The following is a 19,926-nucleotide window of genomic DNA, read 5'->3' as shown; positions in this document are numbered from 1 at the left end:
ACTAGACAGCCAAATCAAAACCAAACAGCATATTAATAACAGAATCCACATCAAGCACAACTACTATGCTAGCAGTAATGAAAGACAATAGAGCCACAGGTCCCAGGATACATGAATACAATACCAATAGACTAAACTATGATACAATAACCTGAATACAAATGCATTGAGCTTTTGCTATAGCGATCTGAAGGAATGCTAAACTATCAAAAATTCCTCTCTAAATTATCCAGGCTAAGAACTGAAACCAGATTCAGGTGTAAGACAGTTGCTTCAAAAATGCCAATATGTATGGATCACGCATTCACATGCTCTGCGTTGATCTATTGCTTCTCAGTATAATTTATAAACATCTCCATTGAGACACTTAGTAAAAGTTTTAATCAAAATGCATAGTCCCACAAACCTTTACAAGGTGACGTCTTATGATTGGTCCCTCTTGCTTGAAATACATTGATCTTCAGATTGATCTCCGGTGACCTTATCTACAGCTCCTATATGTCCTGCAGTCAGTCACTTTTTGGCACTTCTGGGTTCTATATCAAACTCCAACAGGCACCGTTTAATTCTTGATTTTCATTGTAATGATGATGCAAGGAAAAATCAGCCACTCCACACGGGCTGTCCCAGTGATGGCAATCCCCCACCCCTGAGCACCTGTTCTTTGAGGGTTACAGAAAATTGAAAAGGAGTTTTGTAGACCAGATAACACACTGAAATATTTGAGTACAGTATTTGTTCCAAACTTAAATATATAGATAGGATTATTTTAATTTACAAAAATAACTTTTCTACATATATTTCCACACAATTTCAAAAGCACGTGGGCTGTCAGGGACAGTGAGACCAGAAAGTAAACTGGAATTGGTCCCATCCATTGTCTTAGACTACAGTAGGAGTTAAATCAGTAAATAAACAGTGCTTTCTAATTTACTATCCCAGAGCAGTAGATCATTTGGCTGTCATAATAAGTACTTAGGAACAGGACAGTGAGTCAGATTTGCACTTTCTGTTGTTCTAAATTGTTTGCAGATGTCCATATCATTTGTACTCACATGTGGGCTTCCTTCCCTCATCCCAGTTGTGCCACTGGATAATATTGTTCCTCAGGCTCATCGTTCATTAAATGATGAAAGACCTTCAAATTCTTGTGCTTGTAATACCCTCGTAGAAAGCAATTGGGTCTCATTAAGTCATGGAACACCCTCCAGGTGGAAAAGTCTGAAAATGCTGAAGACATCTTTCTGCTTCTATATAAAGAGGTAAGCAGATGATATAACCAACATCACATTTTCAGTAAAATCTAATATATGTATGGATACCTATATAAGGATCATATGTGTCCTTCAACTTGTATTCACTTGTCCTAAAATATACTTGTCAATCACAGTCTGGAGAGGTGTCATTCCTTCCATAGTGATAGGGATGTGGCCGTTAAAGAACGAACATGGTCACCTGATATATTGTCACTAAAGATCCATGGAGGAAGAAGAAGAGTGCCAGGGGACACACAGGACGTGTGGTGTGTGGCCAGAGGAAAATCGGTAAAGTAAGTAGTATATTGCACATTTCTTTTCCAATCTGAGCCCAAAGTGAATAGAAAATCCTACAAAGGGGTAGTCTGAAATAGAACCCATTTTCAACCCCTATGAGTCCATTTTGAGTTAATAGCAGGGATTTCTTCATTCAGAACTTCCATCAATTATTCAGAGCATGGAATGGTTATAAATAATGGGGCTGATCTACTAGATAAAGTGACTAGTAAAATGACTGCTGGAAAAAGATCCCACCAGTTTGTTAAGAGGTTTGCACTTTGTTATACATTGTTACATCTGTGAGGTCCATGTGTGAGAAATCTATTCAGTAATAATTTACACCAGTTGTCTGTCATAAATGACTGTAAATGTGTTGGGTCAGGTGTCCCCCTTCTGTTAAAACATAAAAAGTCACAAAATATTATTTGCATCAAATTTGTCAGTCTTAAAGCCAGGGGTGCACCATCAACGAGGCGAGGTGATTGCCTCAGGCAGCGCCAGGTAGGGACAAGTACGGGCAGTAGACGGGCCATGGGCAATGAGCACTTTCAAGGTGGAAACGGGTCATCTCTGCAAATTCAACAGTATCGCTGCTCTCAGAACAGTGATACAGTTGAAGGATGCAATGGGGCATGGGAGCAATGTATCCCTGCCCCACCATTCCGTCTTTAGTCCTAGTGCATGTATCCTATCAGAGGCTGGTGTCATCATCATCATCATCACGCTGTCTGAGCAGGGCTGCATACAGCACAGGGCACAGATCGGAAGAGGTCTGCGTCCTGCACCACATTTCTGACAGCAGAATGGAGGTAAGTATTTGAGTCTATTATTTTTATTTGGCAGCATGCTGTTAGGCCACAATGGGGGGGGGGGGGGGGTGTCATTATTTTGTAACTGGGGGAAGCACTATGGGTGCATTGGGGGCTTTAAAATGGGACAATATTGTACTGGCACATGTAATAAGGGGGCATTTCTGAACTGTCACACCTAAGAAGATATTCTTTGTACAGGCACACATTATAGGGGGAATTATTACTACTGGGGGCATTAACATAGGCTTTAATTCTACTGGAGGACTACAAGGAACATGGTTAATAGTATGGGTACTATAGGGGCATAGGAGCTTATTACTTCTGAAGCAAAATGAGGGGCTTTATTACTATTGGGCGCACTGTTACCACACAGTGCACTCTGGCAGAGAATTATTACTATTGGTGGGACTTTTGGGAGGACTGCAACAGTTGGGGACATCCTGGCACAGTATCAGCTTATTACAATTATTTTTGGATCACACTGTTTACGGCACTATAAGTGTTAGGTGCAGTATTTGCTGGGCGCAGCTATTTTTTATGGCACTGTGCTTAGATCATTTTCTACGCCTGAAACAGGTGTAGAAAATGGCAAATGACAAGGGCCTGATGGCCCCTACCCTCCCCAGCCCATGCCACGCCCACTTTTTTGTTGTTGCCGTGAGCGGGGAGAAGTTGCAGATTGCGGTGCAATCTGCGCCTGAAATATGCATGATACAGGTGTATTTCAGCTCAATAAATAATGACCCCTTAGTTCCCTCAGACATTATATTTGATTGATGGAGGTCTAAGAAGCTGTTATCAGCTGTGGTAACAAGAACTCTAGTTATAAGTTGTTGTTGCGCTGTTTTAGTTATTATTGCATAATTAGGAAATGTTTTTTAATTTAGGAAAGCTGAACACCATTCATATAGAAGGGCAATGGCCGACACCTTTTCCTATAAACAGGTATAACTTAGGAACAGTAATCTGTATTCTAATGATAGACTTGTATTCTTGACTCCATAAAGGGATCCTTTTGAAACAGATACACAAGAGTGGGCTCACTTCTCCTTTTAAAAGGGTTGTGCTTTGGACAATAGCTACTTGTTAGTAGGGCCCCTTGACAATAAACAGATCGCAAAGTGTCCCCCTCCTTGGATCAAATATTATCTTTGGGAAAATCTGGCGGTAAGAGTTCAGTGTTCCTACAGCACCCCTACAGGGTAAATTAAGCATTACACAGTGTTCATTCATGTCTCTAGGTTGTCTTTGTGATATACTACAGGACAGGTTCTCCAGAGCAAGAGACGCCCTCTGTCACTTTTCTCCTCTCTGGCCGGGAGATGAGGATCCTGAACAGAGCATAAATACCAAATTCAGTGTATAAAAATGGGTTTCCCAAACTGCACAGCCCCTTTAAGGGTGAGTCCACCCCTCACAGTCAAATAACGACTGACCATGACATGTGATCCCACCCTGAATGAACAGAGCATTGTAACAGACAGGATGTCATAGAAAAGAAGCTAATAAAAGCATCTCTCTTGTATATCCAGTCCTAATGGTTACGAGTCTGTGGGCTACAATTACTCACAGGTGGTGTAGTCTAAATTTGTATGATTTCAAGGGAGGGATTAACATGGCCATGAGCCATAATCTTAAAGTTCTTCAGGATAGATTGCAAAGAAGAGGTGAAGTAATAAAGTCTGTTTGCAGTTATTGAGCTGTTGTGCTTTTTGTTTTGTAGGTCAACACACTGTCGTCTTATTAATTTTCGTCTGAGCCTATCACGCACAGGCAGTTTCTTCACAGACGGTTTCAATCACAGCAGCAAGAACAGCAAAAAAAGAACATCCTGGTCAGTACGAGGCTCTTTTATATCCGCCTTACAGCACTTTCCTTTTTTAGTGAACAAACAGAACTAACTTTTTTTGGTTCCAGAAGACAATGCAACAATGTCAACCTGACCCCGATGATCTGGCAGAAATTTGTCTTCTCGGAATTGATCTGGATTGTACTGTAAAAATTGGCTGAAGTATAATAAACCAGTTTTCATCAGTTGATATTTCACAAATTCTTCACTAATACGTGCCACACTTTTTTTTTAATCAAACTTAAAAGGATTGTTCAGTCTTTGTATAAAAAGCTTACACAACTTTGTAACTTTTGTGCATAAATTCCCTACCACCAAAATCTAAAAGGACCTTACCACTTCCTACCCACAAGAGCCTATGTCAGAATGATTAACCCTATTAAATCAGGCATATCAACTCAATATCATAAATTGTTTTGTCTGTAGCATTAAGGGTTTGTGAGTAGAGTTGAGCGAACACCTGGATGTTCGGGTTCGAGAAGTTCGGCCGAACATCCCGGAAATGTTCGGGTTCGGGATCCGAACCCGATCCGAACTTCGTCCCGAACCCGAACCCCATTGAAGTCAATGGGGACCCGAACTTTTCGGCACTAAAAAGGCTGTAAAACAGCCCAGGAAAGAGCTAGAGGGCTGCAAAAGGCAGCAACATGTAGGTAAATCCCCTGCAAACAAATGTGGATAGGGAAATGAATTAAAATAAAAATTAAATAAATAAAAATTAACCAAAATCAATTGGAGAGAGGTTCCATAGCAGAGAATCTGGCTTCCCGTCACCCACCACTGGAACAGTCCATTCTCAGATATTTAGGCCCCGGCACCCAGGCAGAGGAGAGAGGTCCCGTAACAGAGAATCTGTCTTCATGTCAGCAGAGAATTAGTCTGCATGTCATAGCAGAGAATGAGGCTTCACGTCAGCCACCACTGCAACAGTCCATTGGCATATATTTAGGCCCAGCACACACACAGGCAGAGGAGAGAGGTCCCGTAACAGACAATCTGGCTTCATGTCAGCAGAGAATCAGTCTGCATGTCATAGCAGAGAATCAGGCTTCACGTCAGCCACCACTGCAACAGTCCATTGGCATATATTTAGGCCCAGCACACACACAGGCAGAGGAGAGAGGTCCCGTAACAGAGAATCTGGCTTCATGTCAGCAGAGAATCAGTCTGCATGTCATAGCAGAGAATGAGGCTTCACGTCACCCACCACTGCAACAGTCCATTGGCATATATTTAGGCCTAGCACACAGGCAGAGCAGAGAGGTCCCGTAACAGACAATCTGGCTTCATGTCAGCAGAGAATCAGTCTGCATGTCATAGCAGAGAATGAGGCTTCACGTCAGCCACCACTGCAACAGTCCATTGGCATATATTTAGGCCTAGCACACAGGCAGAGCAGAGAGGTCCCGTAACAGACAATCTGGCTTCATGTCAGCAGAGAATCAGTCTGCATGTCATAGCAGAGAATCAGGCTTCACGTCAGCCACCACTGCAACAGTCCATTGTCATAAATTTAGGCCCAGCACCCAGGCAGAGGAGAGAGGTCCCGTAACAGACAATCTGGCTTCATGTCAGCAGAGAATCAGTCTGCATGTCATAGCAGAGAATCAGGCTTCACGTCAGCCACCACTGCAACAGTCCATTGGCATATATTTAGGCCCAGCACACACACAGGCAGAGGAGAGAGGTCCCGTAACAGAGAATCTGGCTTCATGTCAGCAGAGAATCAGTCTGCATGTCATAGCAGAGAATGAGGCTTCACGTCACCCACCACTGCAACAGTCCATTGGCATATATTTAGGCCTAGCACACAGGCAGAGCAGAGAGGTCCCGTAACAGACAATCTGGCTTCATGTCAGCAGAGAATCAGTCTGCATGTCATAGCAGAGAATGAGGCTTCACGTCAGCCACCACTGCAACAGTCCATTGGCATATATTTAGGCCTAGCACACAGGCAGAGCAGAGAGGTCCCGTAACAGACAATCTGGCTTCATGTCAGCAGAGAATCAGTCTGCATGTCATAGCAGAGAATCAGGCTTCACGTCAGCCACCACTGCAACAGTCCATTGTCATAAATTTAGGCCCAGCACCCAGGCAGAGGAGAGAGGTCCCGTAACAGACAATCTGGCTTCATGTCAGCAGAGAATCAGTCTGCATGTCATAGCAGAGAATCAGGCTTCACGTCAGCCACCACTGCAACAGTCCATTGGCATATATTTAGGCCCAGCACACACACAGGCAGAGGAGAGAGGTCCCGTAACAGAGAATCTGGCTTCATGTCAGCAGAGAATCAGTCTGCATGTCATAGCAGAGAATGAGGCTTCACGTCACCCACCACTGCAACAGTCCATTGGCATATATTTAGGCCTAGCACACAGGCAGAGCAGAGAGGTCCCGTAACAGACAATCTGGCTTCATGTCAGCAGAGAATCAGTCTGCATGTCATAGCAGAGAATGAGGCTTCACGTCAGCCACCACTGCAACAGTCCATTGGCATATATTTAGGCCTAGCACACAGGCAGAGCAGAGAGGTCCCGTAACAGACAATCTGGCTTCATGTCAGCAGAGAATCAGTCTGCATGTCATAGCAGAGAATCAGGCTTCACGTCAGCCACCACTGCAACAGTCCATTGTCATAAATTTAGGCCCAGCACCCAGGCAGAGGAGAGAGGTCCCGTAACAGACAATCTGGCTTCATGTCAGCAGAGAATTAGTCTGCATGTCATAGCAGAGAATCAGGCTTCATGTCAGCCACCACTGCAACAGTCCATTGGCATATATTTAGGCCCAGCACCCAGGCAGAGGAGGGAGGTCCCGTAACAGAGAATCTGTCTTCATGTCAGCAGAGAATCAGTCTGCATGTCATAGCAGAGAATGAGGCTTCACGTCACCCACCACTGCAACAGTCCATTGGCATATATTTAGGCCTAGCACACAGGCAGAGCAGAGAGGTCCCGTAACAGACAATCTGGCTTCATGTCAGCAGAGAATCAGTCTGCATGTCATAGCAGAGAATCAGGCTTCACGTCAGCCACCACTGCAACAGTCCATTGGCATATATTTAGGCCTAGCACACAGGCAGAGCAGAGAGGTCCCGTAACACACAATCTGGCTTCATGTCAGCAGAGAATCAGTCTGCATGTCATAGCAGAGAATGAGGCTTCACGTCAGCCACCACTGCAACAGTCCATTGGCATATATTTAGGCCTAGCACACAGGCAGAGCAGAGAGGTCCCATAACAGAGAATCTGTCTTCATGTCAGCAGAGAATCAGTCTGCATGTCATAGCAGAGAATGAGGCTTCACGTCAGCCACCACTGCAACAGTCCATTGGCATATATTTAGGCCTAGCACACAGGCAGAGCAGAGAGGTCCCGTAACAGAGAATCTGTCTTCATGTCAGCAGAGAATCAGTCTGCATGTCATAGCAGAGAATGAGGCTTCACGTCAGCCACCACTGCAACAGTCCATTGGCATATATTTAGGCCTAGCACACAGGCAGAGGAGAGGTTCATTCAACTTTGGGTAGCCTCGCAATATAATGGTAAAATGAAAATAAAAATAGGATTGAATGAGGAAGTGCCCTGGAGTCCAATAATATATGGTTATGGGGAGGTAGTTAATGTCTAATCTGGACAAGGGACGGACAGGTCCTGTGGGATCCATGCCTGGTTCATTTTTATGAACGTCAGCTTGTCCACTGCAGAAAGACGCAGCAGTTGGCACCTGTGTTTCGTCATCATCAGAGACATGCTGAGGTGGTATTCCCATGTCCTCATCATCAGGAAACATAAGTGGTTGTGCGTCAGTGCATTCTATGTCTTTCACCGCTGGGGAAGGGCTAGGTGGATGCCCTTGGGAAACCCTGCCAGCGGAGTCTTCAAACAGCATAAGAGACTGCTGCATAACTTGAGGCTGAGACAGTTTCCCTGGTATGCATGGGGGTGATGTGACAGACTGATGGGGTTGGTTTTCAGGCGCCATCTGTGCGCTTTCTGCAGAAGACTGGGTGGGAGATAATGTGAACGTGCTGGATCCACTGTCGGCCACCCAATTGACTAATGCCTGTACCTGCTCAGGCCTTACCATCCTTAGAACGGCATTGGGCCCCACCATATATCGCTGTAAATTCTGGCGGCTACTGGGACCTGAGGTAGTTGGTACACTAGGACGTGTGGATGTGGCAGAACGGCCACGTCCTCTCCCAGCACCAGAGGGTCCACTAACACCACCACGACCATGTCCACGTCCACGTCCGCGTCCCTTACTAGATGTTTTTCTCATTGTTATGGTTCACCACAACAACAAATATATTATTTGGCCCAATGTATTGTATTCAAATTCAGCGGGATATAAATTTGAGGCCTAGTATTTAGGCGCTGGGTGACCGGTATGGATTTAGTGACAGAATTAGACTTGGAAATGCACAGAAGCGTGTGTGTGAAGTTATTCTGAATGACCCTATGTGCACCTTCAATATGATCTACCCTTTTAGGGATAGATTTCAAATAGCTCTGATATAGCAGAAACGACTAAATTATGAAATTGCTAAATTGGGAATTGTATTTCAACCCAGAACAAAAAATGTGCTTTGACGGACACTAAATAACTTTCCCAGCCACAACAGGACAGCGGTAACGAGAGATTTAGCGGGATATAAATTTGAGGCCTAGTATTTAGGCGCTGGGTGACAGGTATGGGTTTAGTGACAGAATTAGATTTGGAAATGCACAGTAGCGGGTGTGTGAAGTTATTCTGAATGACCCTATGTGCACCTTGAATATTATATACCCTTTTAGGGATAGATTTCAAATAGCTCTGATATAGCAGAAACCACTAAATTATGAAATTGCTAAATTGGGAATTGTATTTCAACCCAGAACAAGAAATGTGCTTGAACGGACACTAAATAACTCGCCCAGCTACAGCACTAGGGACAGATTTAGCGGGATATAAATTTGAGGCCTAGTATTTAGGCGCTGGGTGACAGGTATGGGTTTAGTGCCAGAATTAGACTTGGAAATACACAGTAGCGGGTGTGTGTGAAGTTATTCTGAATGACCCAATGTGCACCTTGAATATTATATACCCTTTTAGGGATAGATTTCAAATAGCTCTGATATAGCAGAAACCACTAAATTATGAAATTGCTAAATTGGGAATTGTATTTCAACCCAGAACAAGAAATGTGCTTGAACGGACACTAAATAACTCGCCCAGCTACAGCACTAAGGACAGATTTAGCGGGATATAAATTTGAGGCCTAGTATTTAGGCGCTGGGTGACAGGTATGGGTTTAGTGCCAGAATTAGACTTGGAAATACACAGTAGCGGGTGTGTGTGAAGTTATTCTGAATGACCCAATGTGCACCTTGAATATTATATACCCTTTTAGGGATAGATTTCAAATAGCTCTGATATAGCAGAAACCACTAAATTATGAAATTGCTAAATTGGGAATTGTATTTCAACCCAGAACAAGAAATGTGCTTTGACGGACACTAAATAACTTTCCCAGCCACAACAGGACAGCGGTAACGAGAGATTTAGCGGGATATAAATTTGAGGCCTAGTATTTAGGCGCTGGGTGACAGGTATGGGTTTAGTGACAGAATTAGATTTGGAAATGCACAGTAGCGGGTGTGTGAAGTTATTCTGAATGACCCTATGTGCACCTTGAATATTATATACCCTTTTAGGGATAGATTTCAAATAGCTCTGATATAGCAGAAACCACTAAATTATGAAATTGCTAAATTGGGAATTGTATTTCAACCCAGAACAAGAAATGTGCTTGAACGGACACTAAATAACTCGCCCAACTACAGCACTAGGGACAGATTTAGCGGGATATAAATTTGAGGCCTAGTATTTAGGCGCTGGGTGACAGGTATGGGTTTAGTGCCAGAATTAGACTTGGAAATACACAGTAGCGGGTGTGTGTGAAGTTATTCTGAATGACCCAATGTGCACCTTGAATATTATATACCCTTTTAGGGATAGATTTCAAATAGCTCTGATATAGCAGAAACCACTAAATTATGAAATTGCTAAATTGGGAATTGTATTTCAACCCAGAACAAGAAATGTGCTTGAACGGACACTAAATAACTCGCCCAGCTACAGCACTAAGGACAGATTTAGCGGGATATAAATTTGAGGCCTAGTATTTAGGCGCTGGGTGACAGGTATGGGTTTAGTGCCAGAATTAGACTTGGAAATACACAGTAGCGGGTGTGTGTGAAGTTATTCTGAATGACCCAATGTGCACCTTGAATATTATATACCCTTTTAGGGATAGATTTCAAATAGCTCTGATATAGCAGAAACCACTAAATTATGAAATTGCTAAATTGGGAATTGTATTTCAACCCAGAACAAGAAATGTGCTTGAACGGACACTAAATAACTCGCCCAGCTACAGCACTAAGGACAGATTTAGCGGGATATAAATTTGAGGCCTAGTATTTAGGCGCTGGGTGACCGGTATGGATTTAGTGACAGAATTAGACTGGGATATGGCCAAAAAATAAACAGACTATTGCTGGTTAAATGCACTTGGTGTGACAGCTTCACCCTGATGTAGGCTTTAGCCAAAAAACAACCACACCATTGAGGGTTAAATGCACTTGGTGACAGGCGCAGCTTGCCCCTGATTTAGTATATGGCCAAAAAATGAACAGACTATTGCTGGTTAAATGCACTTGGTGTGACAGCTTCACCCTGATGTAGGCTTTAGCCAAAAAACAACCACACCATTGAGGGTTAAATGCACTTGGTGACAGGCGCAGCTTGCCCCTGATTTTGTATATGGCCAAAAAATGAACAGACTATTGCTGGTTAAATGCACTTGGTGTGACAGCTTCACCCTGATGTAGGCTTTAGCCAAAAAACAACCACACCATTGAGGGTTAAATGCACTTGGTCGCAGCTTGTGCTGGCGCACCACAAGACACAAAATGGCCGCCGATCACCCCAGAAAAATGTGACTGACAAACGGTCTGGGCAGCCTAAAAACAGTGAGCAATTGAGGATCAGCAGCTCAATGATCCACAGCTGCAGATCGATCAGTTAATCAAGTCCTTTGGAGGAGTTAATCTGCCTAATCTCGCCCTACTGTCGCAGCCGCAACCTCTCCCTACGCTAATCAGAGCAGAGTGACGGGCGGCGCTATGTGACTCCAGCTTAAATAGAGGCTGGGTCACATGGTGCTCTGGCCAATCACAGCCATGCCAATAGTAGGCATGGCTGTGATGGCCTCTTGGGGCAAGTAGTATGACGCTTGTTGATTGGCTGCTTTGCAGCCTTTCAAAAAGCGCCAAGAAAGCGTCACAAAAGCGCGAAGAAAGCGACGAACACCGAACCCGAACCCGGACTTTTACGAAAATGTCCGGGTTCGGGTCCGTGTCACGGACACCCCAAAATTCGGTACGAACCCGAACTATACAGTTCGAGTTCGCTCATCCCTATTTGTGAGTTATGTGGACTTTTATCTTTATTCTAATTAGGCAGTTGGAACACCAAGGGGCGGGCTGTAGCGCTTTGAGCACCGATGCAGCTATGCTAGTGCTCATTGCTCTCCCCCTCCTCTTTGAATGCACTGAAAGTCAGACGCCTTCGCTGTCGCTGTGCACAAACTCAGCGCCTGCGCTCTACATCTGCTACTGCTTGCCAAGCAGTTCAAGATTCACAGTGTGCAGGACAACAATGTAATTTTATTTATATAATAAAAGTCAGATAATACACCATATGTACCCCAAAATGGTTTCCATTAAAAAAAACACAACTTGTTCCACAAAACTCAGGGTCTCATACAGCTAAACTGGAAAACTGTAAACATTGAAAAGTTATGACCTCTTGAACACAGAGGGGGGAAATGTTACCTGTCGTTAAAGGGGTTGCTCCATGAATAATGTAAAAAATAATATGAAAACCTCTTTCTAACAAAGCTAGAACCAGCCCTGTACTTCACATGGATCCAGAGATTTCTCCATTCATTGCTCCAATTGTTCTGCTAGATTTATTTCAAGCTGTCAACTTTTTTCCTTTCTGCTGCAGCTGGTGGCAACTGAAGAATGAGTTATCTCACTAAGGGGTTAAAATCCACTTGTGTCCTCTGAGTTGCGTCTCAACTAGATCTACTTCAGACATCAATTCAAAATCTGGGAAATTTTTGGGAGGGTTTTTCCTAATTTAATGCAAATTGCTTAATGTTTAAATGTAATCAGGTGGTCACCCATACGTTCAGGTCATATATTTGGTAGGGAACCTCCTGTAAATAGTGTGTGCAATGAAATCAATCGGGAGCTACAAGGAAAGAAAAGACACAGATCCTACAAGGCAGAGTACACCAAATGAATAGTGAGTGTGCCGATGTGTAGTACTGCAGTACAGTTAGACTTAAAGGGGGTGTCCCCTGCAGCATATATTATTTTTTTTTTTAAATCATACCGATTATGCACTTTTTTTTTTTTTTTTGCTACTCCTTTCCAGCTCCCTGGCTCCCACACTCTATTCAGCAATCCACAGATCCCTGGCCTGTAAAGTAAAAAAAAAAAAAAAAAAAACTTGTAAAACATTTTTTTTTTGCTGTCATTTTCTGACCCCTATAACTTTTTTTATAGTTATGTGTTTTTTGCAGGGCGATCTGTACTTTTCATTGATACCATTCTGGGGCGTGTACAACTTTGTGATCACTTTTTATTTTATTTTTTTGTGGGAGGAGAAGCGACCAAAACATGGCAAATCGGCCATTTTGACCCATTTTTTCATTTTGCCTTTTTCCATATGGGATTAATACTTTTATATTTTGATAGTAAGGGCATTTACACACGTGGCGATACCCATGATGTGTATTTTTATTTATTTTTTACATTTTTTATTCTCATTTTGGGGAAAGGGGGGTAATTTGAACATATTTTTTTTTTTTTTTTATTTGTAAAAACTATATTAATAGAGAACTATAACAATCAATGATTTAATTGCTATTATCATAGACTCCATGCACTAGGATTGGAGTCTATGATGATTTTACTACTTTCCTTTGGAGCTATATTACAGGCAAGGGCTCCATAGGAAAGACTGTGCAGCAGACTATGAAAAGGGGCTGCAGCAAACAAGCTCCAGCCACTCCGATTGCCGCATGGCGGAGCCGGAGCATAACCGGAAGAGCGCGCTTTTCGGTTTTCAGCGCGCTCAGATGCCATGGTCAGGCTTGACAACAGCATCTGAGGGGTTAAATGTCCGTCATCAGATTTTCCGCCGGTCGCGGACATTAGCCATGGGTGTCTGCTGTAAGAAACAGCAGGCACCTGGTTGCTATGGCGTCTTCTCCACTCGGGAGTGGGCGCTATCTTTAAAGACCTGAGATGTGACGTAATAGTACGTCACATGTCGGGAAGGGGTTAATGTGACTACCTCAAGTGCCACTACCTCTTTAACAGCTGCTTGGAGGGGGTGGTGGGAGTTGGACCCCTAAACATGTGATATCTATGACCTACAGTATCCTGAGGACAGGTCATCCATATTTTTGCATTGCACAACCCCATTAATGATAGTCTAACATTGCATTGCAGAGAAGCATCAGGGACACAGCTTGGAACTTATATGAACGCATTAATGCTGACATGTCATAAACTCCCGATTCTCCTATCTGCCCATCAGGATCGTTAGTTTATTCTGAGTTACTGCCAAATGTCTTTATAGAATTCTTTAAAATATATTTTATGGAAATTTGGCTGAATTCCTCCACTGAAGAAAATGAATTACCTGACCGTAATATGTAGATACAAAATTAGGAGCTTGAAAATATGGAATTTCATAGACATTTATATTTTTTTTTTCTCCAAATAATTGAAGTGTTGTAAGTAAATACCACATGTGTGCGCCCACTTACAGTATGTATGGCATGTACAGATTTGTCCTGCAGGGTTAGAAAATATCTAATCCACGTACGGTATGCTGCTAATTCATAGATTTGGAAACATAAACCATGTGTTGTATGTTTGTATAGTTTGTTATTTAATAGACAATAGAAAATATATACAAAGAAACGGTGGACCTTGTAAACAGTATCAGCACACAATAATTAAAGTGGTTGGCCAACTTTAGACTTGGACTTACAGGTAGCATTGATCATGCTGATATAAAACAGTAACCTTATTATGACAGTGGCCCCATAGCATTTAAATTTTATATGCAAATTACCTAACTGGAGCACATAGGGGCCGGCCACAGCCCTCAGAGCACCAGTTTCTTACACCCCCCTTCAGCTTCAGTCTCTCCCTACTTCACCTGGATTGACAGGGCTAGTCTTCTAGTGCCTGTTGCTCCTCAAGTGCAGAGACCTGCATTTTCTTTCTTGCGCTGTATTTTTTTGGTCTTGGCGCAGGCATGAGATTACAGGTCTCAGCACTTGCTCAGTTTAAATCTTTGCTGCTTGGAACACTGCAGGAGAAACACTGAGCAAGCGCCAATGCCAGAAGATACAGTGCAAGCAGGAAAAGCACTGAGCAAGCGCCAACACCAGAAAATACAGTGCAAGCAGTAGCCTGTTGCTTGGAGCACAGAAGGAGAAACATTGTGCAAGGACCTACACCAGAAGATACAGTGCAAGCAGGAGCCATGCTGCTTGGAGCACAGCAGGAGAAACGCTGAGTAAGTGCCAAGAGCAGAAGGTACAGCTCAGGCAGAAGAAGAACAATCTCTGCGCTGGGAGAGCAACAGGCACTAGAATACTAACCCAATTCCAATCCAGGGAAAGAGAGGAGGGATGGAAGTTGAAGTGGATGTACCAAACTGATGCTCCGAGAGCTCTGGCCATCCACTCTGTGCTCCGATCAGGCCATTTCATATACATTACAATGCATTTTCTCAGTAATGGGGCCACAGATGGTCATAATTAGGGTATCATTTTTATCAGCATGATCAACTCTACCAAGCTGTATGTCTGGTTTAATAAGGTTGATCATGCTGTGAGAGAGATGCTCTTTAATAATCAATAAGCCAATGTTGAGAACTTTGCTGCCTATGGTTAGTGCCATCTTTGACCCCTGTGTTGTAATATCTAAGAAGGCAATAGCTCACATTATAAGAACAGAGATTGTATTAACCAAGCATCTACGTGCTGGTTTTTAATTTTTGGAAGGCTAGGGAGTGCTTTAATATTCCATGGAGATACTTTTGACTGTTGGACTACCTTACACAAAAACATGGCGTTGCGCAATAAACAACTGAAGGAATTATTTCGGTAATCTTTCTGGAATTCCAGGAAATAAAAACAGTAAAGTTCATCTATTTCTGTGGCCCATTAAGATGCAGTTTTTTATTTATTTTACTAAATAGAACTATGAAGCAAATTCTGCTTTTCCAATGGAGGCAGAAGAAATGTGTTGAAGTAATATATTAACAGTGACATATCATTGTAAACTAAGTTTTGGCGTATAATAACTGAGCCGCAGATAAGTTCACGTGTTTGCTTATACAACTCAATGTTTTCAAGAGTGATCTCCACAACTACGGTGAGATCAGTGTGCGTAATACGTCACCTATTACCCTCGTTTCAGAAAATGGGAGGTTTCATTAGTGTTAAGTAACAAGCAATGAGTTACTGAAAGAATAGCCAGCCAAGCTGTTTGTATGAGAACTTGATTTGATGTATGTATCATGACCATGTGTACAACATGTGAGCCCCCTTGGTGGTAGCACACATCCCATCACTTTAGAGCACATACATGGTCTTCCTTAGTCATACAATATGGAAATATTTTAATGTGCATGATACTTCATGAATCTTTCAAGATGTTATGAAAGCCAGCTCATAGTCAAAACTCTACAAACTGGTCTATGAGGGATCAAAGGAGGTTTTAAGTCATTTTGCTTGTGCTTGAACTAGTGAGATGTTTTACTGTATTGTTAAAGGGGTTTTCTGGTACGTAGATATTGATGGTCTATCCTCAGGACATACCTAGTGTGAGATTTTATCCAGACTCAAAGGGATTTCCGGTACTTACCGTAGACAGTGGCAACCTATCCTCAGTACATACCTAGTGTGAGATTTCATCCGGACTTAAAGGGATTTCGGGGACTTGATATTGATGACCTATCCTCAGGACACACCTAGTGTGAGGTTTTATCCTGATTTAAAGGGATTTCGGGGACTTAGAGATTGATGATTTATCCTCAGGACTAGGGATGAGCGAATCGACTTGAAACATCCGAAGTCGATTCCCATAATACATTGTTTGACTACTGTACGGAGCGAGCAGTCCGTACAGTATTAGAATGTATTGGCTCCTATGAGCCGAAGTTATTACTACGCAAAATGTTGTGAGACTTTGCATAATAACTTCATAAATCAATTTCTACTGTAAAAAAACATTTCCCGAACTCAGGTTTGTTTTCAAGTGGTACCTTGGAACCATGGATTCGCTAATCCCTACTCAGGGCATACCTAGTGTCAAATTTTATACAGCTTTAAAGGGATTTCCGGTACTTCGATATTGATGACCTATGCTTAGCATGGGTTGGTCAGGTCTGAGCATGAGGGGTCAGATCTGAGAAGGGGGAGATCTGAGCATGGGGGGGTGATCTGAGCATTGGGGGGGAGATCTGAGCATTGAGGGTCTGACACTGGGAATCTCATTGGGGTCTTATTTTGGGGGTCTGATTTGGAGGTCTGGTGAAGTTTCGGGGATTTTATTTTAGGTCAGATGAGGATTGGGGATATGATTTAGAAGTCTGATCTGAGGTCTGATGAAAAAAATATATTTTCTTTTTTTCTCAGCTTTTTTTCTCTTATTTTTCTTTGTTAAAACCTAGGTGCATCTTGTAGGGCGAAAAATAAGGTGACTCCTGTGTAACTGTATAGCTTGTGGCTCCTGGTAGTCATACGTTTTTTGGCTCTTTGTGTCTGTAAGGTTGGTTTAGAGGCGGTATTGAACTGCCCAGCATATGTTACGTTAACCCCATATATCATAGCTGTCAGTAACTAATTAAAAAGGGGTAGCCGGCCACACCATACACTAATGAGATAGATGTGGGGCAATAAAGATTTTTCGTACCTTTATACTATCATGCTGTTATTATTCTGTGATTGAATATGTACTATGGCGTTATATGTTTGAAACCCTCCTGTAATTATGAAATGATATTAATATTTTTTAATCATGTTTAATAAAAAGTGAATTTTTAAAGGAACAGAGCATTACTCATCTTTTGTTGGTTTTGTAGTATAACTGAGTATTCCTGTCAGGTAAAGGTGTTGTTACATTGCGAATTTAATCAGTGGCGGATTATAATTGAGGCATTTGGATCTGACCGAAATGCCCACAAACTACAGCGCATAGTTCCCTTCCCTGCCACCGTCCGCCGATCACCACCATAGGCTTCAGGTCTAGTAAGCCTGAAGCCTATGCAGTAGTAAAATCCCGGCGCAGGCAGGCGTGATGACGTCATTGTACCGCGCCTGTGCCCGGACGTGTGTGCGCAGCGCGTCTGCACCATCTACGAGTGAGCGCCGACTGGGAGACAGGTAAGTATTAGCTTTTATTTTTTGTGTGCCAACTTTGGGGGACATTACTGAAGGGACAGTGGGGGGCAAACTACTACGTGGGGGCAAACTACTAGTGTGGGGGAAATTAATACTGTGGGGGAAAATTAATACTGTGGGGGAAAATTTCTACCATGGGGGAATTAATACTGTGAGGGCAGTGTGGAGGAATTAATACTGTGGGGGCAGTGTGGAGAAATCATACTGTGGGGGCAGTGTGGAGAAATTAATACTGTGGGGGCAGTGTGGGGAGCAAATTACTTAATGGATGGTAGTGTCGGGGCAAATTATCTAATAGGGGCAGTGTGTGGGGTTGTTACTTGATGAAGCAGTGTGGGGGGCAAATTACTTAAGGAAGGGCAGTGTGGGGGCAAATTACTTAATGAAGGGCAGTGTGGGGGCAAATTACTTAATGGATGGCAGTGTCAGGGCAAATTACTATATGGATGGCAGTGTCGGGGCAAATTACTTAATGAATGACAATGTCAGGGCAAATTATCTAATGGGGCAGTGTGGGGGGTTATTACTTGATAATGGGGGGAATTACTACATGGGAGGCAGTGTGGAAGAAATTACTGTATGGAGCAGTGTGGGGGAAATTACTATATGGGGCAGTGTGGAGGAAATTACTATATGGGGCAGTGTGGGGGAAATTACTATATGGGGCAGTGTGGAGGAAATTACTATATAGAGCAGTGTGGGGGAAATTACTACATGGATTAGTGTGGCAGAAATTACTATATGGAGCAGTGTGGGGGAAATTACTATATGGGGGCAGTGTGGGGAAATTACTACATGGGGCAGTGTGGAGGAAATTACCATATGGGGATAGTGTGGAGGAAATTACTATATGGGGCAGTGTGGGGGAAATTACTATATGGGGCAGTGTGGGGAAATTACTATATGGGGCAGTGTGGAGGAAATTACCATATGGGGATAGTGTGGAGGAAATTACTATATGGGGATAGTGTGGGGGAAATTACTATATGGGGCAGTGTGGGGAAAATTACTATATGGGGCAGTGTGGGAGAAATTACTAAATGGGGCAGTGTGGAGGAAATTAGTATATGGGTGCATTGTGGGGGAAATTACTGTATGGGGTCAGTCTGGGGGAAATTACTATATGGAGCAGTGTGTGGGAAATTACTATATGGGGTAGTGTGGAGGAAATTACTATATGGGGCAGTGTGGAAGAAATTACTATATGGGGGCAGTGTGGGGGAAATTACTGTATGGGGGCAGTGTGTGGGAAATTACTATATGGGGTAGTGTGGAGGAAATTACTATATGGGGCAGTGTGGAAGAAATTACTATATGGGGGTAGTGTGGGGGAAATTACTGTATGGGGGTAGTGTGGGGGAAATTACCATATGGGGCAGTGTAGGTAAATTACTGTGTGGGGGCCAGGGGTGTAACTGATGGCTCATGGGCCCTGGTGCAAGAGTGCTTTGTGGCCAGGGGCAGGAAGCACAAGGCCTTCATGCTGCTCGAGGCAAAAATTTAAATGGCACCACTTTGAGCCAGAGGTGTAACTTGACCACCATGTACTTTCTATAATACCGGTGTCTTCTTATGCACCACAAGGGTCTTTGGGCCCCCTCAGGCTCCTGGGCCTGGTAGCGACTGCTACCTCTGCACCCCCTATAGCTACGCCCCTGGTGGGGGCGTTTCTATTCAAGGACATTATTTTTGGGGAAACTATACAGGTATTATTACCCGGAGCACAATATAGGGTGTTATTATTACTGGGGGCACTCTAGGGGACTTTATAACTGCTGTAGACACTATAGGGACCTTTGGAGTTATTTATCAAACTGGTGTAAAGTAGAACTGGGTTAGTTACCCATTGCAGCAGATTTCACCTTTCATTTTCACAGCTCCTTTGGAAAATGAAAGGTGGAATCTGATTGGTTGCTATGGGTACCTAAGCCAGTTCTACTTTACACCAGTTTTGATAAATGACCCAATAATGAGAAATCTAACGTATCTGTGTAACAAACTCTGTAGAGACGAGATGTGGCTGAAAGAATTAGTTATGGCTGTCTGGGTCAAAAGGAGGAGAAGAGGAAAGATCTACATGACAGGAGATGTCACTGGATGTAAGAGGTATGTGGTGCTGTATTCCCCTATATGTAGAGCTTACTGATTACTGTGACCTACGTCTCATCTTCTCCTCCAAGT

This window comes from Bufo gargarizans, chromosome 1 (genome assembly GCF_014858855.1).
Source record: "Bufo gargarizans isolate SCDJY-AF-19 chromosome 1, ASM1485885v1, whole genome shotgun sequence".
Taxonomy (NCBI): Eukaryota; Metazoa; Chordata; class Amphibia; order Anura; family Bufonidae; genus Bufo; species Bufo gargarizans.
This window is presented reverse-complemented; position numbering follows the sequence as displayed.